At 33.9% G+C, this 15,460-nt stretch overlaps 1 protein-coding gene across 1 annotated transcript in view; it reads left to right on the top strand.

The window, feature by feature from the left end:
* Nucleotides 1-15,460, top strand: part of LOC116352026 (ecdysone-induced protein 74EF) — an 86,861-nt gene that overhangs the window by 27,520 nt on the left and 43,881 nt on the right. The window lies entirely within an intron of this gene.

The raw sequence follows: 15,460 nt of genomic DNA, 5'->3' as shown, positions 1-15,460 counted from the left end.
CTTTCAAGAGCACAAATATCTTTCTGTGTCATTCAATTTCAGAATATATGTTTGCGTGCGTGCGCGCACGATTGAACGAGCAAGCGAGATTTTTTTCTACTTGTCATCTCATTTTCTCCCCCATCGAATCCCCACCAAATGCATCGATTTTGTCTGCATTTTATAATTAAATAGCAATTAAATTTGAAATTTGTGTGACGGTTTACAGTGATTCATGGGTATGTGTGCATCTATACGTACATAAATTTGAAAAATTCATACAATTTGATACTAGGCTGAACAACATGTTCTCAGACTCTCGCGTTTTATAATACATATATTCGCAAATTTTCGAAGAACAAGTCACAAAAGTCGTTGAGAAAAAGCGCGGGCGCAAATGCGCGCACGACGACTGCATTACATCATTTAGAGCGCTGACTATTTAGCCAGAGAAGTCTATTCTCGATGTAGTTTACTTGCATACGGTAGTTCACGATTAGAGTAAAATTGTGCTGTTTTTTTTTTGTATTTTGTTATTGTAGTTGAATGTCACATATGCACGCACTGTGCACATAACCCGATTGAATGAGCAAAAGCGAATGTGCGCGCAAGCACACACAACTAGCACATAAATACAACTAAGAAAATGCCAAAGCGGACGATATATACAATGATAGATTTCGTGCGTGTTTGAATTAGAATTAGAATAGATTTGCATAATTCGCGATTACCACCCCGCGCAACACGTGAAACTGATCCGTATCTACACATATACGTAACAGATGTCATTGTTGCATTTCGATGTGTCTCTGTCTATATACAATAAATATAGAATGCAATTTGAAGTTTCTTGCGATGTAATCGCCTCTTATTCGCTCACTCTTACACTGTTCGGTTGCAAAAAGGAACAAAACGTACAAATGTACGTATAACATTTCAATATTAGGTTGTTCGTTACGTCGAAGGTAAACAGGGTGAATGTCTCTTGGTTTGAATATAACTTTGAATATTGCGTTCAATTTATAGCGCTCGCGCACAGAAAGAGAGGGAACAACTGCGATCTGGTTAATCTTTTTTTCTTATTCGAAATGAACGCTGAATATTAGCTGCATGCGTAGCAAAACACATTGATTCAGAGAGGATAACACACCGATCGCACATACGTCCAAAATCAATTTCAATGAGAAACAACAGCCCAGTTACTATATATAATATATTGAACGATAAATTTATTGGTATTTTAAAAGAGCCAATAAAAAAAATCAAACTTGATTTTTGGGTTTTTTGTTTCCATTCGTTAGAACTCGTGAATATCACATTGGCCAAGAATTTCACGGGATTCCGGTGATTCGTTTGGGATTTTATCTCACATACATATGCATTTGAATTGATTGTGAAAAGATGTGATTAATATCAATCATGAAGGTCTTTTGAAATAGATTAAATTTATTTCAAAAGCAACGAAAACTACTTGTGTTTTGATCAAGAGTCGTCGTTGATAAATACTTGACGTATTTTCTATTCGAACAAAAAAATGCACTCTCATTATTGTTTTTCCTTTGTCCTCTACTTGATTTTTATTTAAAAAAAATGAATTCCGTATTCCGAGTGAAAGAATAAGCGACGAACACAACGAAGCTGACATTCTTTTCCATGTATGTGTAATTAAAGAAAACGAAAAGCTCATATCATCAAGTTGAAAATTAAGTAATAAAAAACGAAACACGTTTTGGGCTCCGCTTTTTTTTTTTTGAATTCATTTATTTTATGTAATCGGTAAGATGTACACTCATTCGAACTGCACTGAATGCAACGTGTGCATGTGACGATGGTAACGTTCTCTCAACGGGAAATATCAAACATGAAAAAGAAGAGAAGGAGTGAGAGAGAGAAAAAAAATGTATGTGTTTTATTTCTTTCTTTCGTTTAATGTACAGACGAAAAAGTGCAACTGAACAAAAATATCCTTGACCCATTAAACTCAATTCACGATTGTGCATGTCTTTTGTTTATTTTCTTCGATTTTTTTTCTTTTCTCTCTCGCTCTTTCGATCGGTGTATGTTCTCTCACTTTCTGGTATTGACCGTTGCATGTCTCACTCTCTGGGTTTGTCTATGTGCGTTTGTATGCAAGCGGCAAAGACTTTTAATTCTGTGCCTCGTTCGGATGTGTGTTTCATTTTCCTTCTGTTTGAGAAGCGTGTACAATATGCAGAAGCCCACATGTGTTTCAACCAAATACGTCAATGAGAGCCGAAGCGCGTACAAATGTACAATATACACACGGACACATATTCAAAGAGAGAATCGACCGCCGCCGCCATCGCCTCGGGCAAGCACCGGCACATACTTTCCGCAAATAATTATATGCACTCTTGGCAATGCCGTGTATCATTACGAGAAATTCGAAGTTCGAATTTCAACCGAGAAAATACACAACAACAACAAAAATGCACACCTCATTTAATGTCTTTGCTTTGAATAATTACTGCATATGCAACTATCTTTTTGCAATCGACGATTTCTTCATGTGGCTAAGCGCCACAGTATCGATCATGCAACTGTCAATGAATTGAGAGAGAGAGAGAGAGAGAGAGAGAGAGAGAGAGAGAGAAAAACAAAACAATTGCAAATTACCAAAAAGTCCAGAAAGTTCTTTGTTGAAACAAAAACCGCGTGACAGCAGAAAAATCTACACAAACTACTGCAGGAAATGTATGAAAATGTTGAATCACACACCAACTAGAATCAACTAGTGAACACTGAAAATGAAAAAAAAAAACCAAATTTGTGACACACAAACATCTATGCCTCATTTATGCCGATTATTTTCAACCAAGGATACGAAACTGTTAACCTGACTTGAACTTAAAATCTAATTGCTGCTATTGCCGTTGCTATTGCTGCTGCTGCTGCAACTGTACGAGCACAAAACGAGCTCAATAAAACTTCAGTTTTGGCGTGCTATCAATGCAACTGTGTGTGCAAGCAACTCGATTTTTATTCGCATAAATTGATAGAAACGAGAACTTTATATTATATATATTTTTTTCATGCGTTGTTGTTGTATCTTTCTTGATGCGCTTTTGAGTGAGAAAAGCTGAAATGTGCAATTTTATTTGAATTTTTCCTGTCACATTTAATTTTGGTCGGAAGATATATCATTTTTCTCAGAAATACATTTTTGGTATAAGAATTTATTTTTATTGGAATTTTCAATGAATATAATCGAGTTTTTCTTGACATTCTTTTTTTCAACGCTAACTCGATTAGACAACCTTATTGATTTAAATAAGTTGCATTTTCTAATAGTTCAAATGCCATTTCGGTGCAACAAAAAGTACTCAAAATAAAGTTTAAAGTTTTTGGAAAATCTTTTTCGTTCATTAATCAATAGAAATGATGACAAGATATATAGATAGAATAGACGAAAAAAGAAGAAAATAACGAAAGATTTTGCTAGATTTGTCCTTTTTCAACATTTTCACTCTCTTTTCAAAACGATTATTGATACAATTTATGTGAAGTTGGTCGAAAAAGATTTTGAACTCATTTCCATTAGTAATTTTTTTTTTTTAATTTAAAACGTTATTTTCCCTATTCATTTCTACATCCTTTGAATTCTTTACATTTTTTGCTATTCCTTACAATTGATGTGATCTTCCATCCGAAATACATTGTGAGCAAACGTCAAGCATATTCGATTTATCGATAGTTAGTATGCATACAAATCGAATGAATATATCCTGTATTTTAGCCAAGTTACTTATTTCTTTGTTTCTTGATAGAATATAAAAGATATTGCATAAAATCTTAACAATGCAATATGATCAATTTTCAGTCAGTATAAAGCATCTAATAAGTTTCACGTTTTCTTAGTTAAAGTTCCAATTTAAATATTTGACATTACATGATCTCAACGAGATAAATGTGAACCTTCACTATAATTTTATTTCGATGGATCTCATCGTTTGTCTATTCTCTTGTTGATAAATCTCGATATTTCTTTTCATGTTTTTTTTACCATACAAAAACTATGATAGATAGTTTGTTATTGTTTATGCGGTGTAGAAAAAAAACGCCATAGTAAATTGCTGCAAACTGAATGTGTTCCTCGTATTGCGCTAAATCGTGCTATTGATTAATATGGCACCATTGAAATAGCCAATCTATTCATATAAAGACCATTCTCTGAATGTATACATATCGGATTATTTATGGCTGTAACGAAATATTGATATTATATATATAGCGTGTGTCCTAAATATATGCTATATTGCGGAAACGAAAGCGATAAAATAAATCGATTGTATTTTGCTTGCTGAAGGTCATACACATTAAAATGCCACTAACATATGCAAATTTACACGAAAAAAAAGAAGCGAAAATTATATCGATTTATAAATACATAATAGTTTTTGCGACAGGTGTTTTGACCGCTAATAACCTAAACATTGCGTTCAGTTAAGCAGCACTATATGGAAGCCAAAATAACGAAGAAAAAAAACTGTATCCGATTGTGTTTCACATCATCAAATGCATCATATAGATGAGTGCTTGTATCATTGGGATGCAGTTTGATTAGCGTGCTGAAAACGAAACAAACTATAATTGGTTCAATTTGGAATTTACGAAAATTGACACACAAAAAAATCTGAATGAAATCCCCACACTCGCACATACACACATAAAGCGAGGGAAAGATAGAGAGAGAGATCAAAATCAAAATTGCACAAAGAGAATTTTGTCCATTGAGCGCAATACAGCCTATAATAAAAGCGAATGTAATTATTAATGGCACATTACAAACGTTTCCGTACGCTTCATGTAAACATCCAACGGCAACAACAACAAAAAAAACAAGAAAAAAACGTGAAAAAGGTATATGTTATATCCCAAAACATCTTCAGTTGTGTGAGATTGTGATGAAAACATGAAAACAAAACGAAAACCTCCAACTTTAATCAGAGCTCACGAAGAGCAACAAAAGCACTTACACAGATATTTAACATACATACATATATGTTTACGAAAAAAAATAAGATGAGCACAACAACAACAACGCTGTCATACAATACCAAACGACACACATTACGCATTACATACGTAGTAATAATAAAATTGTATAAAAATTTTGTAAATTTGCGATAAAAATGACTCTCTTTCTGAAATGAATGAATGAATACTGTTTCGGGTACATTGGGAAACATACAATATTTGTACAAGTGTGTTATATTTTTAGTGTGTTCGGTAAGTACAGTCGATGTAAAGTTTCTCTCTCTCTCTTTCATGTAATGCATACTGAAAATAAATAGTGAAAGTTTAAAATACGCGCTCGCGCGCTCATAATATTGAATGTAGTCGCTCTTCCTTTTATGAATAACTTTGTGAAGGTTAGAGTTATGATTGACGGTGTCGGTGTCATTGTTGTTGTTATTTTGTATTTTTAGTCAATCATTTCGCCACTTATCTTTTATTGGCCGAAAAGGCTTGTACTTGTTCCTTTTTGAATGACTCTCATGCAATCGTCACGAGTGATGAGAATGAAAGAGAGAAACGGCAAACATATTTGAATCGAAGCCAATAAAAATATGCCACTCAAGTAGTGATACAAAAATTTAAATGCACCAATGTGAAATGGTACAGCAGCACCGTATTAAAATCATGTGTTTCAGATGGTGTGCAAACCACCCACTACCAATCAGCTCATATGTTTCATTCGGAAATGATATGCTTCATTTTATTTTTCAGAGCGACTATAAGCCAAAAATGCAATAAAAGAGAGAGAAAAAAAAAACGATTCGAAAAACTGATGGAAAATGGCAAACAAATGTAAACAAAAATTAAGTCGAAAAATGTATAAACGATTCATTCTGAATGTTAGCTCGAATAAAAACGAACAAGAATAAATAAAATGTGAAAGAGACTGAGCTGAAATAACAGCCGAAAAATGTTATCTATGACATTTGTACACAAGTTTTTGTTGCTCGATTGGGAAATTATCACACGAAAGAAAAAAATGCATCTCACGGCAATGTACAACGAGGTCTTATTAACATGATGCAACGAACTTGTTCAATATTACAGAATAGGAATTTTGTGGCTTCATTGAATCGAAGCAAAAGATAGAAGCAAAAAAAAAATCGCCACCCAATCACAATTAATTTTTCATTCATTAAAATTTATCTCTCCGTGTGTCGGAATTTTCAGATTCACGGTAAAATATTATTTCTTTTCATTTGAAATTTATTTATTCAAAAAACTGCCTCCAGAATCGCTACACAATCATCGCGCGACATACGGAAAGAAAGAGATAGAGACATAAAGAGCCCCAGCAAACTGCGATTAATTGGAACATTAATAGTTAGCATGATTTTTATGATGAAACCCAATTTGTAATTCATGTTTATGAAAATTTATTTCAGTTCAAGATTAGTTCGAGTTGAATATACTAAAGAAATAAGAAAAACGAGAAGAAGAAATAGAGAGAAAAAAAAACACGAAATAAATAAAATTGTACGTGTAACGCTTGGTTTAAATAAATAAAGAAGGTCATCAAAATGCATCGAATCGTCGGAAAAAAATATAGGTAATACCGTGTCACTGTGTGCGTGTGTGTACGATGTTATTGTGTGTGTGTGTGTGTCTGTTTTTGTCTTCTCGGTATACTCATATCTAATTTGCCGATTTAATGTTTTGCTTGCCATTTGCTTTTGTTGTTTGACACGGTGAATATTATCAAAATGTGTACGGTCGAGCATCCGGGCAATGCGCGCACGATGGCCGGGTATAATATAATATATAAAAAATGGCATTGTAAAATCAAAACGATATTCAGTTTGTTTTCACTCTGTTTACAATCATGATGACGACGACAACAAATATAAAAGAGTTCGGTGTTGTTGATCACAGATTTTTCTTCATTCGTCACACAAAATGTGTGCAAACGTAAATTAATCTTTCGTCGGAAATATATGCAATATGTATTACAAGCCCACAATATGCGAGTTTGAAACACTAGTTTGCGATTTGTACATCACATAAAACCGCGAAAACGTCTTCCACCTTTACAAAGACACACGACGAGTGAACAAAACAGAAATTGTATTGAAATATTTTGAAAATTACATAATTTCTCTCGTTTTCTCTATGTTTTGAGGTAGGTACGCGAACATCAGACATGGATCAGTGATGGACAAAATGTCCGGCAAATCGGTGTGTTGTTGTGCGTTCAACAGAAATATTTGCATGATTCACGCGCTTCCCACCTCTGTACCGTCTCATAGTTGCTGTTTTTTTTTCTCTCTCGAATGTGTCGAATGACGCTATACTATATTATTGCTGCTACTGTGGCTGCTGTTGTTGTTGCTGTTTTTTTTTCTCTTCACAATTTTCTTGCTCAATAATTTTACGAGATATTTCCAACGAGTTGTTGTTGTTTTGGTTTTTAGGTGTATTTGACCTAAATTTTCGCGTCACGTTCCGGTATTGCAAAGTTTTTTTTTCTTCTCGCTCTCTCACTCTCTTTCACTCTTTTCATTTTGCTTCATGTATTACGTAATTGAGAGCTGAACTATGTGTACGCTTTGTTCGTATGTGTGTGTGTGGCTTTATGGAATTTTTATATATGCATACTCATATAGTACAATGCGCGCTGAGCGCAAATGCGTGTGACTACATTTGCAAAATGTGCGATCATTGTGGTGCACGCCGCGATGTATTCCCCGTTGTCGTTGTCGGTCGAATTAAATGACTTGAACAAAACGAGAAAAAAATGCTGTGTTATTACCTGTCAATTTTATTGTTGTTGTTTGTTTTTAAATATATTGGTCGCATATTGTTTTTTGTTTTCTTTGACAAAACGCATTTTTGCCATTTGCACAAAGAAGACAAAACGATCACGATTACATCTCTGCATGCAATATCTAAATGACAACAACACAAAAAGAGTTATCATTTCAACGGAATACATTACTTTACAATATTGGCTTTGCGGTCTATATCGTGCAGCTGGCAATTCCGCAACAAGAATTGATTGTTTCCAATTAGTTTGGTTTTATTTTCTATTTAAAATGTATTGTTTCTTTTATTATTTACTTGTTCTGAAGCCGTGTTTCCCCATATAAAAGATCTTCGAAGATCAATCAGGGAGCAAAAAAAAAAAAAGATTGTCAGTTGAAATCTTCATTTCGACATGTCATAAATTTCGAACTTATGAGGAAAAAACCGACCGAGAAGTGATGCCGGTCAATAGTTTTGTCGCTGCGACAAGATAAGTCAATGTTGGGTAAAACCAAAATTGAAGCAAAAAAAAAACGTATAAAAATTCAACAGACTCGAATGGAAACTCACACGCAAATCATATTTTTAATTCAACGTGCAAAACCCGTGTCGTGATATTTGCTATTCGGAAATTTATTCCGAATTCTAGGTGCGAGTAAGAGATTGAGTTGAGAGAGAGAGAGAAAGAGAATAAAAAAAGTTAAAAGGCAGTGAATGGGGGCAAGAATGATCGAGAGTTTTGAACGCTAAAAGATTACATGTATTTTATTTTATAAAAGTTTTTCATGAAAAATAAATTTATGCACAAATTTGGGTCGACACATAACAAATAAGCACACACAGAGAATAATAATGCGTTTGAACGCGCTCGCGCTCACACAGCCCAATATAAAATACAGCTCGGTGAACGCGTTTTATGCGAATTATGCAAGGTGAACAGAAATTAAGAAAAAAAAAAACATGCATCGAACAATAACACCAATACGATAGAATAAATCTTAAATTACAAGCCTCCATTCATCAACAAGCAGACACTGGCACACGTGCATTTCTATGTGTGCGCGAATGCGCTTGCTAAAGTTGAGAGTACGAAAGGCCAAATGCATATTATTTCGTTTTTTCTTTGCTTCATCTTATTCATTCGTTCGAATTTCAAGCAATTTGATATCAATTGTATTTGAATAAAGAACAATAATTGCCCAAGAAACACATACACATACAATCTTCGATCGAGTGGTTTGTTTTATTTGGGCATCATTTGATTGCGCCTTCAATCGGCAACAATTTTGCGGAAGTATCAATTTTAGAATTTCAATTGCATTCGTACGTTTTATTATTTACTTTAGCTATTGTACATCATGCCAAAGCAATATTTCATGCCCATTTGACAAGCTGGTGAAAAAAATAAGGAAAAAAAAACGTACGGCTCATGAACATAAATTCTATTCTGGCATAAATTTGCGATCGTTCTTTGCTTAATTTACTTATATGCTGCGCTGTGAGAAAGGCCATGGGTCTCATAAAGTGAAAAATTGCACGGCTCTGGAAAAAAGTTCTTGTCCACTTAAAAAGCACTTCGATTTTAATAAAATACAGTCTCAGCATCGAGAACATTTGAATAATGACAACAACAACAAAAAAAATGGCCAAAACATGCACATGCACACAGCATCAGCCACAGAAGCAGCAGCAACATTCTCGTTAATGATATTCGACGATATAGAAAGAGCACAAAAGTTTCGAATTCATAAAATCGACAATCTTTTTTATTTCGCATATGGCTGATACACACAGCTTGTATAAATATCCAATTAATAAAAATTGAAAAGAACAACACAACCGAAACAAAGCGCAAATCAGCAATAGCAACAACAAACAATCATACAACTAACGCACAAAATACACAACTTACGTTTGTTGCGCGCGCGAGATAGATATTTGGAGTAGGGCACCTTGACATGAATCAGATCATTACAACTTCTAAAGAAAGAATATTAAACTCACTTTATTAGCACAAAAAATATCACGCACAAAAATAGAAACAAACAGGGCAGCTTACAGCAGTAATGCATACAACCACCGCAAACTAATCGAAAACCGTATAAAAATTGTGCATGGAAATGCGTGTGTGTGTGTACGGATTTTGTGCAATAATTAGTCAAACTATTATAGAGAAGAAATAGAAGAAAAAAAATCAAATCGACAGCCGCAATAATAGCAACAACATTGTATATTATACGAATTGTATGCACGTAAGGTTAACCGGTGTTAACGACCGAATCAATGCGTTTAATGTTATGTGATTTTTTTTCTTCAACAAATGAATATTACGACGCCTTTTTTCTATGCGATTCAGGCAAACTAGGCAATAGATATTCAACATTTATTGTGTCAAGTGATCCTCAGGCAGTTCTAATGCACAGAAGATATGTCAGATATTGCAGATCAGTTTAAACTAAATTGGTGTATGTTTTTTGTTTGTTTGTTTGTTTGCGCGCGCTTTTTTGTTGTTTGTAATGTAAACCTTTTTACTCGAATGAGATATTACGATCCATTTTTGGATATTTCAAACATTTTCAAATGATCGGGGCTATTACTGCTGTTGCTGCTGCTGATGTTGCTTATTTTCAATAATAGCTCACTTAGTCGACTCGCAAAGTGCAATTGATTAATAGCAGCGCTGGGTTCATGAACATCCATCAGTTTTTTCACATAACTCTTTATTTTATTCTCGTTTCTCGTTATTATTGCTGCTTGTTTACTTCACACACACAATTATTGATACGCACACAAAATGAATTGATTTTTATCTAGATATTCTCAATAAATTGTCATCACTCATAATCAGGGAAATTCATTAAGTCATTCTTAAAAATTATAAATCGATATTTGTTATGATTTGAAGCGCGAAAAATTGTCGATATTCAATCATATACCATATGGCCGATTTTCCATATTTGTCATCCATTAAAGTCGAATTCATACTTATTGGGTGAATGCATCTATACATGTTACAACATTTATATTTTGGCACTGCGAAAGTGTTACATGTACAAATAATTTCGATAAATTTTTCGTTTTTAATAATTCATTTATAAAGAGAATCTGTTTATAAAGGGAACCTGAAACAGCCTGAAGCATAATTAATCCAACGATTTTCATCTATTAAATTATTTTGATTTGTTTCAGATCACTAAGCAAGTCAATTTATCGTTAATTTTTCTTTATCTTAAATCCTGGCATTCAAAAATAACTGAGACTGTATGCTAGAGTGAAAAAAATATGAATAAAGCTTCGTAAGAAAGAAGGTTGGTCACCTTCTCCTATAATTATATTTCTTTAGAATTTTCTGTGTTTTTGATCTCAAATCTTCAGATTTGAGATTTTTGCTTGTAATCCATCTTCAGACATATTTAAATCACGAATGGCGTATTCGAATTGAGTCAAAGCTTGCAGAAAAATCCAACCTAAGAGAGGAGTAATCAAAAAAAGTTCAATATTTAGAATAATGATTAAAACCGAAATACGTCACTTCGAAGTTATAAGCCAGTTGACCTGTTTTGATAAATTTGGTCGAAATGGAATTGACTCACAGTGAGTTCATTGTTTTCAATTAATAATGTTCAATAGTTCGATTGATGTCTTCAATTCAACTGAAAAATAGATGCGATACGCAGCGAAAAGCAATGCATATATTTCTGAATGCAAGTAAAAATATGGTTGAATGTGAATTATGATCGCCAAAGTGAATTCTAATCGTGGTACCATGTGTGTTTGCCAGACAGTTCAAAATATATACATATATTAATACCATAAATTTTTCTTGATTTTCTCTTATGTGTATTAAGTGTGTGCAAACCGTCGATGAAATAACATATTTCGTTATCTTGGCAAATCCCCAAACTTGTAGGTATTCTTATGGCCGAAAGAGTTTTATATGAAGAGCACGATGTCAAGTTCAATCTAACAAATAAAAAAATATATGTATATAGCTGCTGTACATTCCAACCAATTTCCAGTCACATAAATAAATTAATATAGTAGACATTGATATTTGTGTCGAAAGAAAAAACACATTCTTTCCATGGTTTTGCTCTTTTATGTGTGTATAGCTCAAAGGAAATTAGATTCGGTGGAAAAATTATGTGAAAGCGGAAATGTTTGTCATATAGCGGCGAACGATATTTCTATATAGTGATTTTTCCCTAAGAATAATATCTGACACAGACAGAAAAACCATCATAAATGCTTTTGAAAATAGATTTGAAAAATGAAAGAGCTACAGAAAACGAAGCAGCAATTTCTTATCAGACTTTGATATACATTAATGAGCATAAAGAATAATGTCTGTCAAGTATCCTATATTGAAATATTATTATATCCATCTTTTGTATTTTATATAACGCCTCCCTGATTTTCCGGCAAGCCAAACGCTCGCACCATTTTTACCAGTAGAAAACGCATATACATATAAATTAGATGAAAACAAGAGAGAAAGAGAGAGAGAGTGAGCTTTAGAGACAACCTTGAACGTGAACGTAGACCCTGAAATTATAACACACAAATCCGAAAAAACGACGCATATACACACACTCACCCCGCGAAGAAAGAAAGAAAAAACACACCAAACATTCGGCGAAATTATAAATACGACGCATTCGCTATTTAAGTCTATCACAACATAAATACAACACATTGTATAGATCGAAAATATAATAACAATTTTGGGAAAGCCAAAAGCAGAACTCTCACTTTCACTGGGCTTTCTTTCTCATTCTCTCGCACGCTCTTTCGTTTTGTTCACTTTCATCATCGTATTTATTCGCTTTTGTTCTCATTCTCTGAAAATACAAACGGAAAATTTTTATCTCGTCAGCATGACGATTTAATCCCTTACGAATTCAAAAAGAGAGACCGAAAAACGGAGAAAGGAGACGAAAAAAAATGTATGGGAAAATAAACGACACACAATCAAAATGGAATGGTCTATGAATTATTTATCTCTCGTAATAATGTCGCATATCCGTAAAGGTTCAGACTCAAGATCCGACCACGTCTCAAAAGCGATATCACATTAAAAATAAAATGTTTTAACTCTTTAAATATGAAAGCGAACGGTTTCCGGAAAAATCGTCATTTTCTCTCCCCGTCTGGTCTATCGTGCTCATTCAGTATGGGAAAAGGTTGATAGAAACTTTGTTTGGAACTATCGTTTTATTTACGACTTCTTTTTTTCTTTATTGCTTCGACATTCAAAATGAAGAAAGCAAATTTGATTGATTTGATTGAAGCTTATGCCATTTAGTACGCATTGTTTTGGATTTTTGTGTATACATCGTCAACAACGACGACGATGAATCCCAAACACATTTCACAAAAGCCCAAATGAATTTTCTCTTTCCCTTTCCTTTTGTATATTTTAACAAAATAGGGGAGATAGGGAGAAATTGAATTGGAATTTATACATTTTCAGTTATATCTCAGTCAAATAGAAAAATATATTAAATCCATGAAAGTGAATCGAAATGTGTGTTTCCCACAGCAAACGTTCGTATTGAATAACAGTTTGAGTTGTTGTATTATATAAGACTTCAAAATTTCGAAAGTGTCCATTTGCACCCATTAACCCCTTTGAATAGCTGCTGTATATGCTGGGTCTTACTCTCTTTCGGTCTCTCTATTTCAAAAACAACAACATCATCATCAAAAAAACACTCACACAAAATACGACGTGCGCAAACCTATTTTCAGTTGTACGCCTATACGTCATTGTCAAGGACAATCACTGACCTACCAACAATTCCAGACAGACGCTTTTACGGAAAAATCATCGACAACGACGACGAACGAATAAAAAAAAAGCGTAGAAGTTTATGTGAACGGTTGAACAAGTAAACATTACGAGCCTCACTCACTGATATGTACAATGTAAAATAGGTTGTACATAATAAGGGGAAAATTCATAGGTCGTTTCGAAAAATATAGACACATGGCTGTAATGCCATACGTATATATATCGGGCGGTATTATATAGTGCAATCGACAACGACGACGACGACGACGACAACGAAGACAACGAAGTGGTTGTGTCGCGCGCAATTTCACTGCTACGCCTCGGAAATACAGCCGAAAAATGAGTAACATTTATTTATATATAATATTAGTATGTCCATATACAGTTGACTGAATTTGGGCAAATGCATGATAGACTCAACACTTCGCTATCAACGAGAATACGATCCGACAAATTCGGTCGATTCTCATTTTTGCCAACACACACATTTCGATATTTTATTTAGTATAATTCCTTTCGCATTCATTTGGAGCCAAGATGAAAATGTTTCAAAACGCAAATTTTTAATTTCACTGTGTATGGGAAACATTCACTTTTCGGGAAAATTCAATGTTTCTTTATTCGACGAAAAAAAAGGAGATTCTTTTCAATAATAGCTTGAATGTTTGCATGTTGAAAGCATTTGAAATATATTGTGAAACGTCAAAAATGTTAGGCCTTATTAAATGAATGAACAATGAATATGGAGAGACAAACGAGCGACGAGATAAAAGTTACCTAATTTTTCGAAATGTTTGTGCCAAATATGATTTTTCATTTCTATGCATTTGAAAAGGCTCTCTGTGACAGACTCTTTGTGTATCGACATTCATCAAAGCAATTTCAATATGGTTCATTTGCGCAAAAAAAAATTCTTTAGGTACATAACTGATAGATATTAGGATAGATAGGTGCTTTTCATTCTCGTTTGCTAAATGTATAGAATGAAGTGGTTTCATTTCTTTGAAAAACGATTTTGTTGCTTACATACAACGACTCATACAGAGAGATAAATCGATATTCTATGTCTGCTCCAAAATGAAAACCCAACAGCCACTTTTAACGATGTCTATGCATACATGTATAATGATCCCAAAACACTTATATTTCTCTCAAATAATCGGCGGGCGACCAAATTAAAGCATATCAAATTTTAATACGTGGAAATGAAACACGAAAATTTCAATCTTTTTTTATTCTGTACATGTCTCTTTGGGTTATGGAAATGTTCATAAATGGCGATCGAAATAATAGTTATTTCCATACCTTATTGTTTAGACAACCGGTTGCTACCAAAAAATCATTGTCGGTGTTGGTTTTTGTCGTTATCGTTATGTTCCAATTACGATGTGCTTTTTTTCCAACAAAAGTGTCTCTGCTTTTACGGAAGATTTCCTCTTGATTAATGAGTTCATTATATAACTTGGCACTGTTCTCGTGCACTATGCTAACATGTTAGCTACTGAATATCAACGACGACCGTATCTTCTTTACTGTAGTAAACACATTTTGTTGCGTAGTTTCATTGTCGATGCGTAGATGCGAATTTCGAGGAAATTCAATGTGGGCTTTAAGCGGGAAAAATATAATTTCGGAATTCTTCATGCAGACAGCATAAATACAAAGCATGATGAATTTTGAATAAGCTCATTGTAACGCAAAAAAACATTCTTGGACAAAAAGACAACATTGTATCTTCACCACGGATTGTTCCTCTGAGGAGGAGGAATGGTGAGGAGGAAAATGAGGAGGAGGAGGAGAGCGAGGAGGATCCTCCTCCTCAACTGAGGAGGAAAATGTTTTTAGCTAAAAATGATATTTTTGTGATAAAAATAGCCCTTTGAGCAAAAAAAACTTTTCCTCCTC

This window comes from Contarinia nasturtii, unplaced genomic scaffold (genome assembly GCF_009176525.2).
Source record: "Contarinia nasturtii isolate CC-2019 unplaced genomic scaffold, AAFC_CNas_1.1 Cnas_scaffold_187, whole genome shotgun sequence".
NCBI lineage: Eukaryota > Metazoa > Arthropoda > Insecta > Diptera > Cecidomyiidae > Contarinia > Contarinia nasturtii.
This window is presented reverse-complemented; position numbering and strand designations above follow the sequence as displayed.